Genomic DNA, 11,360 nt, shown 5'->3' with positions numbered 1-11,360 from the left:
CTATAAAACCATAGTCCAGGATACTTTGCGGGGTCTGTCAAGGTTCTTGCCTTATACTTCTATGACCTAAATAATTTAGAACCTAACACTGTTACTAGATCAGAAACATGGATATTTAAGTTATTCATCATCTATAAGATAACTAACCTAGATTCATTATTTAAAAATTGATTTAATACTTATATGTAAGTTTTATTGTGCACACACATATTGATTGTATGGTCTTCTTACACTACAACAACTCTTTATTGTTTAGTTATAGAATTTATGAAAAATTCCAAAGGACAAATTAGTTAAAAAAAACAACTCAATTACTCTTTTAAAAAAATTACCTGTATAAACACACATTCCAAAATATATCTATAAAAACTTTTATCTTTTTCAATATCATAGTCCTTCAAATTTACTAATGCAGACTCCCTTGTTACAGGTTACGACTAAACAACTCTAATGCTTTACTATAATTTGTATCTATATCATAACTCACACATATTTCAATTCATTTCTATTATACTCTCTCTGTTAACCATTCAGGCATAGCCATAATTTTGAACACGATACTTATCTACTCTTTCCTGGGAATGTGTAAAGAACTATTTTCAAGCGTAGCCATAATATTTTGAACACGATACTTATCTATTCTTTCCTGGGAATGTGTAAAGAATATTACGGTCTTCCCAACCGTAAGCTATTTTTTTATCCAAATGGTTTTTTTAATCATTTTTTAATCAACTACTCTGAGCTCTACTTTTTTTTATGTGAGAGGAACAATTATAGGGAAGAATTTTTTTGTCAGATAAGGATTTCTCCAAACTCTTAAAGCAATATCTTGCTTTACTCTTTGGGTCTTGCTTTCTTCTTTTGGGTTCGAACTTACTGGTTAAATTTGAAATCGTTGTTTTTCTTTCTCACGGGATTTCTATACAAAGTCAATTTCATGACATTTATCTCTAGTCGTGCATTCTTTTTTGTTCTAATCTTTCTTTTCTTATTTTGCTAAATAATGCCAAAAAAGAAATTTTTCTTTCCTTTCTACCCTCTTCTTAAGCATAACTACTTTCCAACTATTCCCTAACAATTAAGAGTTAAATTCCACCCAACAAACCTTGACACATTCTCAAAAATGTTAACCACTTTAAATTCCACCTAACAAGGTTTAACACATTCTCAAAAATATTAACTAGGCAAATAACTTTTTCTTTTATTTTCAACAAAATAAAAAATATTGACATCAACTAGTCTTGTCTTTTATAAACTTAATTTTTTTGTCCACATAAAAAATTAAAAGTCATGAATAAATTAACCAAGGATGTTATAGCAAATATCAGGAAAGGTGCATGAGGGAGACTAGAAACCTACGAGTTGACTCTGAAACAACATAATAAGAAGGTTGTGCCATCCTTTTTTGTTTTCGTAGTGAAGATTTACCTTTGTGGACTTCTTTTTCATTTCTGGCCCAGAATAACTCTATTTTATTTATTCTTTTCATTCAAAAAGTGAAACTGCTTTATTACTAAAATAAAGGAAACTTAAACATTTTATTCTCCTTATTATCCCCAATAGAGAAGTTGTTTCTCTTTCCTCACGTGAATGAGACCATAAAAAAATATATGTGTCTTCAATTTTATTTATTTGTTTAATTTTTTTATTATTATTATCAAATTTTCACGCAATAGAAAATTCCTAATTGTCAATTTGTTTGGTTGTTATTCCCCACGGTTCCTCACTCCTCGAATAATGTTAAATGAAGACATAATTGTATTTCAAGTATTCCTCATTTTTCCGAATTGGTTAATTGCATTTAATGTAAATGTCGATGCTTTAGGACTTCTTGGAATAATTGTGTAGGTTTCAAACCCATACATTCCCCTCGCAGAGCTCGCACTGCTCTAAAATACAATCCAAAGCGGTTCTCAAAGGAGAATCTACCATCGACGAGGCCACATTGGTTTTGAACAGATCAATTTCCGATGGTTTTCGTTAAAGGAAAATAGTGTTTATCAAAGTAAATCTATTTACCACATATGTGTAATCTTTTTAAAGTTTTTCTCGATATATAATAGTTTTAAGGATGTGTAATAGTTTTGAGGATGTGGTTTAATGGTTAAGTGGGGAGGTTGGTCTTCACAGTTTTCTTAGTCCAATTCCACACACAAACCGCTCCAGGCTTGTCTTCAAATGTATATATATATATATATATATATCTATGTTGCATGAGTTTTTGGAATTGGATACGAGTGTCTGGAACTGCTAGAGGTTTCCCCAAAATTTACAGGAAACAGCTAATCAGTAGCGGTAATATTATATAATAAAAAAATCAAAATATGATTTGGAGTTGTCTTTAAAGAGACTTTTTGGAAGCTTTTCCGGTGGGTTTTTCCGGGCAAAATCCCGCAACAAATTAAGAATATTTTTTTTATATAAATATATTCTATGGGTCTTTCTCTCCCTTAGTCTTTCCCTATATATATATATATATATATATATGAAAATTAAGAATACTTTTTTAATATAAATATATCTATGGGTGTTTCTCTCCCTGAGTCTTTCTCTCTTATATATATATAATGTCAAGTTCATTATTAGTTCTCTGACACATGACTAGTCTTTGAAATAATTTGGGTTAAAAATACAAATGAACAATTTTACATATGTTTTTCTAGTTATTCTTAAGAGAAAAAGAAACTCTAATGTTTAAGCATTGACTGTCACATACAATATGCACACACAATCTTCAAAATATGAAAATTAAGAATATTTTTTTTATATAAATATATCTATGGGTGTTTCTCTCCCTGAGTCTTTCCCTCTTATATATATATATATATATATATATATATATATAATGTCAAGTTCATTATCAGTTCTCTGACACATGACTAGTCTTTGAAATAATTTGGGTTAAAAATACAAATGAACAATTTTACATATGTTTTTCTAGTTATTCTTAAGAGAAAAAGAAACTCTAATGTTTAAGCATTGACTGTCACATACAATATGCACACACAATCTTCTGCGATCTCTCTCTCTCTCTCTCTCTCTCTATATATATATATATATATATATATATATATATAACAAAAGAATACTCATCAACATAACATCCCAATATCACCCTTACGTCAAGGTGTCACACGCCTCCTTAACCCATCAAGAGATTGCTTCAGTTTCTCAATTAAGGATATTGGTGTTAAGGATGTCTTTGGCCTTTCTTCCTGCGAAGGTTTCAACATAGGCTCATATTTTGCGAGCAATTCAACATATTTCTCTACAGGCTTTGTATTCCCCAACCCCAGGGAATGTTGGAACTAAAAAAAAATAGTCTTCAAAGCTCCCAGAACTTTCCCGAGCTCCCATTGCAGCTCCCACTAAAAAGGTAACATTCCCATACAGTTCCAAAGCTCCTGGGAGCGCTGGAACCATTGGAACAGGTTTCCCACCTCTCCGGAGCGGTTTCGGTGTAACAGAGATATACATATATAGAAACTACACCAAAAATGGTTCTAACTTCTACGGTTGGTTTACACAACACAAAATGGGTTCCAAGGTTGATTGACTTGATTGTGTATTTTAGTCCATGGTTAGACTACTATAGTCACCATGTTCTACTTGTCAACTTCTCTTAGTTCATACTGACGGCTATGAGACTGTCTGGCTTCCTACTTAACGGCTTAGAAAGTAATGGAAGACTTGCCAATCCCATATTTTCATCAATGTATTGTTTTGTTTTAGATCACTGTTGGATATTCAGGATTGTGTCTTAATTTGCAAGGAATGATTTTGTAATTCAATTACAATTATTTGTTTCTATAGGCCTAACCTAGCATGGGTTTTCGTATTTTGAGAACTAAGGTTTTTCTAGTGCCAGTTTTCATGTTCATTTTATGGTTCTTACTTTTGAAAAAACTATATAGGTATATTTGTATACAGTATGAAATAAATTGTTTCATAGATTTAGGTGAGGCCTCTACCATTTTGCAATTAGAAATACCCACCATATCAAAGAGTTGGCTAGATGATGCTCAAATGTAATTGATACTTCTATGCAGTGTTGAAAATATTTCACAGACATGAGTGATGTCAACTTCTTTATATTCCCAACATTTCAACGTCCTTAACCCCATCATCTTCACTTCCTACACTCAATGTTATATATGTAGAAATTAATGTGTAAATTCTAAACTCCTCATGAAATTTTCTAAATCACAACACTAGAAGCTACTCTACTGATATGCAGAAGTAAATTCACGATAAAGAACATAAATCATTAACATGCATCAAGATTCAACACACATACATAGATATTTATCTAGGTGAAGGCAATTGCTCAAAACCCCTTACTATTTGTATTGCATTAATCAAAGAATCTGGATGAATACAATATGTTATGCTCAAGCTTGAGCTCAACCTACACCTGTATCTTCTATCCTTTGCCTGACTGACTAAACTTGGCCAATACTTAGCCTAAATTTCGAGTCTCCAAGCTCCTATTTCCTTGCATTGTTTTATGAGGAATTAGCCCCCTATTATTTAGAAAAATTCCTCAATCTGGATTGCGCAATTCCTATAGGTCTTTCTCTGACTGCATGCATGACCTGTACAACTTGGAATAGTTTACAACTGATAGTACACTTCCCTTGAACTCCAACCTCAACTAGGTAACTCGAATTATCTACATGCATCAATTATTTTTGGATGATTGATCAGTTCATTGGATGATTAATCAGTGTGAAAAAAAGTTACACACCCTTAACTAGACCTCCAGTTGTTCTATTGACAATGAGAACTAGTTACAATGACAATAATTGAAATTAACTGAAATAGATTGCGCAAATTAGCAATCAATCATGTAGAACTGAACTCAAGTGTCTCCAACTCAAATTTACTGAGTTAACTGAGTGACAAGAGCCATGTCACCTCAGCCAACTACCTCCAATTATTCTACTGAAATTGAAATTAGAATTTCTCCTAATTTAATCTAGGGAAAATTAGATTAGGAATTTCTTGCTACATTTTCAACACTCCCTCTAAAAAATAAAGGGATTCATATTGACCCCGATATAGCACCTTTTTAATGTACTACATGCAACACCTCTCACTGTTGCTATTGCAACTACAACATCTGCAATTGAGAAACATCCAAAAAAATTGAATCAACTATGTCTGCAACTTTCTACTGGGAAAACTGTGCTACTATTTACTCTGCTACTAATCCTCTTGATCTACTGTCAATGCTCCTTTGCACTCCTCGATATCTGACTAACAATGATCCTCATGCTCTACTATCAACACTCCTCAATATCTGACTAACAATGATCCTCCTGCTACTAAATATTGTGGGCCCTCGTAGAAAGGTAATGATCAATGAAACAAACACACCTCAATGGACCTTGCCCAAATTTCATTAACTCTTGGACTAAGGATCTACATCTATCCACCTCACTCTTGGAGGTATAGCTACATGTGCTCCCTCTGCACACTTGGCTCGAACTCTCCCCACAGAGGCTTCACTCAATGAACCTCTGACATTACGTGTGTGTTCATAGCATATTAAACAATACCCTTAATTGGAATATATATTGGAAAATATCTCTAAAAATTACACTATTCTACCCCCTACCAATATGAACCTAATACACCTTCCTAATTTAAAGAAACCCTACTTTCACTAGATATTGTAGGTATCCATTTTTTCATTAACATCTTTTATACCCTTTTATATTTTTTCTTTAATTTTGAGCTTCATTCTTTATACCTGCCAATATAAAAACCCTTTACCCCCTATATATTATGTCACTTTTCCCTCAATATATATCCCCCAATATGAACCCATGTGGTATGGTATTTCTCCCTCAGTGAAGCCCCCATGACTCTCCCCCTGTTGGAGGTCTCTGCTTGAGTGGATGTCTCCACTCTTCCTCCTGTATGCTTCTCCATTTGTGGCTGCTCCACAACTTCCTGAGGCTTCTTTGGAGGTTGCATGTTGAGAGGTCTAACATGCTCCCTCTCAACCACAAAATCTCTAGTCTTTGTCTTTCTCCTTAAGGATTTGCATTCATATTCTACCTCGAATGCATACATGTTCTTGACTCAAACCTCGATCGGCTTCACATGTCTTGTGGCTATGTGTCTCAGGAAAAAATTCCCTTTGTTGAATATCACATCGTAGCCACGGTCTTCCAACACAACTACAAAGACTAGATTCTTCTTTAGACATGGAAAAAATATCACATCCTTGAGTTTGAGAGGGGAGCCCGACTCCCTCTGAAAGGTGACAGTGTTGATCCCAATCGCACTGTACCTTCCGTAGTCTCCAAACTCAATGTTCATCTGGAGACATTCCTCCTCCAAGTCACTGAAAATTTATTTGTTCCCCATCATGTGGAACGAGGAACCACTATCTAGGTACCACATGCTCCCCATCATTGTGTTTTCCATGCATTCGATGAGAGTAAAGTCAAGCTCGAATTGTGAAGCCAAAGCTTCACCTATTGTTGCTACTGCAGGCTCCTTCTTTCTTGCCTTCTTCTGTGAACACTTCGTGGCATAGTCCCTAAATTCATGACAGTGAAAGCACTTGATTTTGGACAAGTCTTTCTGGTTTCCCTCTTGGCTAGAATGAGCCTCACCTTGGGACTTCTTCCCCTTGGCCTTCTTTCCCTTGCTGACTAATGCAAAGTCCTCTTCCTCTTCTTTGGATGAGGTCTCATATCTATTGCTTCGCCTTATTTATTCTTGCATTAAATCAGGCCATAACCACTCCCAGCTTGGTAGTTTCTCTCTACCATTTACCGAATCTTGATAACTATGCCAACTCTTGGGAAGGCCCAAGAGAGATAGAGCTACCATATCTTCTTTAGGGAAGGCAACACCGACCCCACCGAGTTCATCACGACATTGTGTAAACTTGTTGAGGTGCTGCATACTTGTTTCATTCTTTTGCATCTTAATACTTTGAAGCTTGTCCTTGAGTGTCAACTTCCTAAGGTCACTACTGTTCTCAAACAACTCTGTCAATGTTTTCCACATCGCGAATGGAGTCCCTTTCCCATGGAGATTCGAGATAATATGATCATGAACTCCCTCCAATATGATCCTCCTCGCATTATCCACATCCTTCTTCCACTGAGCAAGATCTTGGGCATCAGATGTTGGAGGTTTTGTTACATCTGTCTTGATGTATTCTATCAGCCCATTATGATCCAATACTGCCTCCATGCAGATCTTCCATGCCACAAAATTTGTGGTCCCTTCCAAATCATACTCAAACTTGAGTCCATTGAAAGTTGTCTTCTCAGTTCTGAAGAAAACCTATAACATTGATCTTCAAATTCGAACCTCCTGTAATGACAACTTCGAAATCTCTTCTCTACTATGAATCTAGCTCTGATACCATGTAGAAATTAATGTGTAGATTCTAAATTTCTCATGAAATTTTCTAAATCACAAGACTAGAAGCTACTCTACTAATCTGTGGAAGTAAATTCACAATCGAGAACACAAATCATTAACATGCATCAAGATTCAACACACATACACAAATATTTATCTAGGGGAAAGAAACTGCTCAAAACCCCTTACTATCTGTATTGCATTAATCAAAGAATCTGGATGAATACAATATGCTCTGCTCAAGCTTGAGCTCAACCTGCACCTATATCTTCTATCCTCTGCCTGACTGACTGACCTTGGCCAATACTTAGCCAAAATTTCGAGCCTCCAAGCTCCTATTTCCTTCCATTTTTTTATGAGGAATCAGCCCCCTATTATTTAGGAAAAATCCTCAATCTAGATTGCGCAATTCCTATAGGTCCTCTGACTACATGCATGACCTGTACAACTTGGAATAGTTTACAACTGATAATACACTACCCTTGAACTCCAATCTCAACTAGGTAACTCAAATTCTCTGCATGCATCAATTATTTTGGGTTGATTGAACAGTTAATTGGATGACCACTCAGTGTGAAAAAAAGCTACACACCCTTAATTAGATATCCACTGGTTCTATTGGTAGTGAGAACTAGTTACACTGATAATAACTCAAATTAACTGAAATAGATTGCTACAAATTAGCAATCAATAATGTAGAACTAAACTCAAGTGTCTCCAACTCGAATTTATTGAGTTAACTGAGTCACAAGAGCCATGCCACCTAACTACCTTCAAGTATTCAACAAACATTGCATTTTCAATAGTATACCTAGTAAATGACGTGTGATTTCTAAGGCAATAGATTAGAGGGCTATATGGGATGCTCTTTGTTCATAGAGTAGGCATGACTCTTGTATTTTTTCACACAATCAGAAATGGAGCTCTGGAGTTTGCATGTTTATATCACACACCCTGACATTCTAGAAAACAAATGAAATAGTTAATCAACTAGGATGCTCTTCTTTTCATAGAGTAGGAACAACTTTTGCAATTCATTTATAGATGTAAGCCACATATTTAATGTCTTGGTTCTTGAATTCTCTTTTAAAAATATGAGGTACTATGATCCACTATAAGATTAACCATTTCATTGTTGAGGTTTTCCATTACACCAAAACCCGCAGGCTTTATTAAACTTCCAACCCATTATCATTACCCTTTTTAAGTGGTCCTAGGGTTGATCTGTGGCGGTTAGTACACATGATTGATTCCCAATGAGGTGAGTGTGAAAATCCAACACCCTCCCTCAAACGCAAATCAAGGAATCGAACCTGGGCCAAGTCTTTGATACAATGTTGAGGCTTTCCATTACACCAAAACTCGCAGGGTTTAGTAAAATTCCAACCCATTATCATTACCTTTTTTAAGTTGTCCCAAGGTGGATCCCAGAGTGGCAACTAGTCCACATGATCGATTCCCAATAAAGTGAGTATGAAAATCCAACATTCATGACCATCTTATCTATCATAGTGAGATGAGAGAACAATTATGTGCAATTTTCTATTATCATGCATATTTTTTCTTAATAAAAATACTTGTAATAATATCCATGTTGCAAAGGTTAGAATATCAAAATGTTTTACTTTCGGTAATGTTTCAAGATGAATTTATAATAAAAATTCTTATAACTTGTAGCTAATTATTGCAACCACAATCAGATTCCAAGGATTTTTTGAGAGGCTGGCCTCTAGAGTGAAGATGCAAAGCTTCTTTGAAATGGTAGTGAAGCTTTTTCAAGTTCTAAATCCCCTAGAAATTGTAATCATTGAAATTTTGCTTCCTAGAAATAGTGAGATTATATTAAATTGTAGAGAAATTTTGGATTCTAGAAATATTAGAGGTTATGACTTATTATAGAAAAAGGAAACTTTTAGTTGTAATTTTCTACTATTTATACCGTATAAACCTTTTGTTGTAAACATGCATGTTAATGGAAGAGCAAATATGATAGGCACCTGCATATTCTGTGCGTAAGTCCCTACCATCGAATTGTATATTTTACACGCAACCCCTACTATTTTAGAGTGGCATATATATTTTTCATTGAATGCTATTCTGTCAGTTTATATTGATTGATGGACGACCTTCAAGGCTTTATAAAAAACATTGCCTTTAGTTTTGGGAATTTTAATGCACTTGTAATGTATTTTTGACATTTTTGTTGAGATTTAATTTTGTCCTGATATTTAGATTATAGCTTGGTATTTTTATTTTCATATATTGAATCTCCTTAGAGTTTTGAACACTTTTATTTTAATAAAATGTTGGGATTTAATGTGCGAATACTGTCTAGTAATTACGTTTGCGATATTTTTCAATGTTGATGTAATTCAGATTATTAATACTCTACCACTATATGCATTTATTGTATCTATAATTTGCAGACTTCCTACCTTTTTATGCATATTTTTTTAAAATAACAATGCTTGTAATAATATGCATTTTTGGTAGGTTGTATTTCACCGTTGTGTTATTGCTTCACTTGTTACAATGGATTAACAAGCTCTACACTTGAGATAAATCAAGGGCAACTATTAAGGAGAACCATTGTCACATAGGCTCCCCTTTCCTGCTCTCCTTGAAGGGAGCATTCTTTGGAAACATTTTCTTTGTGTATTTCATGTATACTTAAATTGATAAGATGATTAACTATCTACGTATATGAAGAAAAGTAATCTTCATAGTAAATCAATCTAGTTTCTAATTTCTATATTTATTCTTGCTTCAACACTTTATAAACAATATTCAAACTTTAATACAAATCTCTATTTTAAATGCAAAAGTATTTTTGGATCCAAGTTACAACATGCTCAATGTAGATCAAAATAAAAATCTCTCTTAGTCCAAAATCTATTAAATAAAAAAACTTATATAGAATATTCAACTTAACTTTTTTTTCAGAAGAAAAAAACATCATAGCTTTATATTAAGGATATATAAAGGTCTTGGATACATAAACTCAGAAAGACTGATATGGCTTGGATGCCCAAACCTCATTCATATTGATGCATGACAATTCCATACCGGCAAACTAATGCCTACCATCATTTTCAGAAAGACCCGGATCAGGAGAGCGACAGAAGAGCATATGAGAAGAGACTAAAACTTCTCCCGGATTAATAGAGTTGTGACCCAAAACTTTACAAACTATACCAAAAAAGAAAATCCATCAAGAACAATAGGATGAGAACAGTTGCGCCCAGCCTACTGTAAGAGGAACCATGTTCAAAAAGAGCAAGTGACATACAGGGACAGAGTCCGCTTGCAGATCTAAAATCACGACATCAAAAGAGAAACATATTTTTGCAGAAAGTTGTTAATGGTAGGACTCATGACAGGCCAGAATACGCTGGAAGATAGCCTGGATAGGCTCCTTAGAGTCTTGGAAAGTGTGCGCATTCCTCCAGTTCCATAGATGCCAGCAGGTGATTATGAACAACGATCTCCTAGAGGGGGGTTGCCCACTCCACCAAAGAAAGCCTTCCTGAACAGAAGAGAAACAGATGTGAGGGAAAACAAAATATGTAGACAAATCATACCAGATTATAAGGGACGATGGGCACTGAAAGAACATGTGTAGGTTTGTTTCCGAAGCTTTCAGGCACATCGAGCATCTGCTTGGACCTTGCCAACATCTCCTTTGCAATGTCTCCCATGTAAGGTTTTTGTTCCAAAATAACAACCAGGAGAAGATAACCATCTTCATCGGACAAGCAGCTTTCCAAAAACACGTAGGAAAAAATGGATGTGGATTCCCAGAAACAACAGAAATCATGTCTTCATATATGTTCTTAACGCTGACCGGCTTTACACAACAAGTAGATGAACTCCATATTGTTCCAGTTGCTGCTATTGCAATAACAATGATTCAATTTGAATTTAATTTTGGTGGCCAATTTTGGTGTTTAAGCTTTCAAGTTTGGAAT

This window comes from Pinus tabuliformis, chromosome 1_2, assembly GCF_031772625.1.
Source record: "Pinus tabuliformis cultivar Carrire ecotype Pingquan chromosome 1_2, CPIR1, whole genome shotgun sequence".
NCBI lineage: Eukaryota > Viridiplantae > Streptophyta > Pinopsida > Pinales > Pinaceae > Pinus > Pinus tabuliformis.
Note: the sequence above shows the minus strand (reverse complement) of the source record.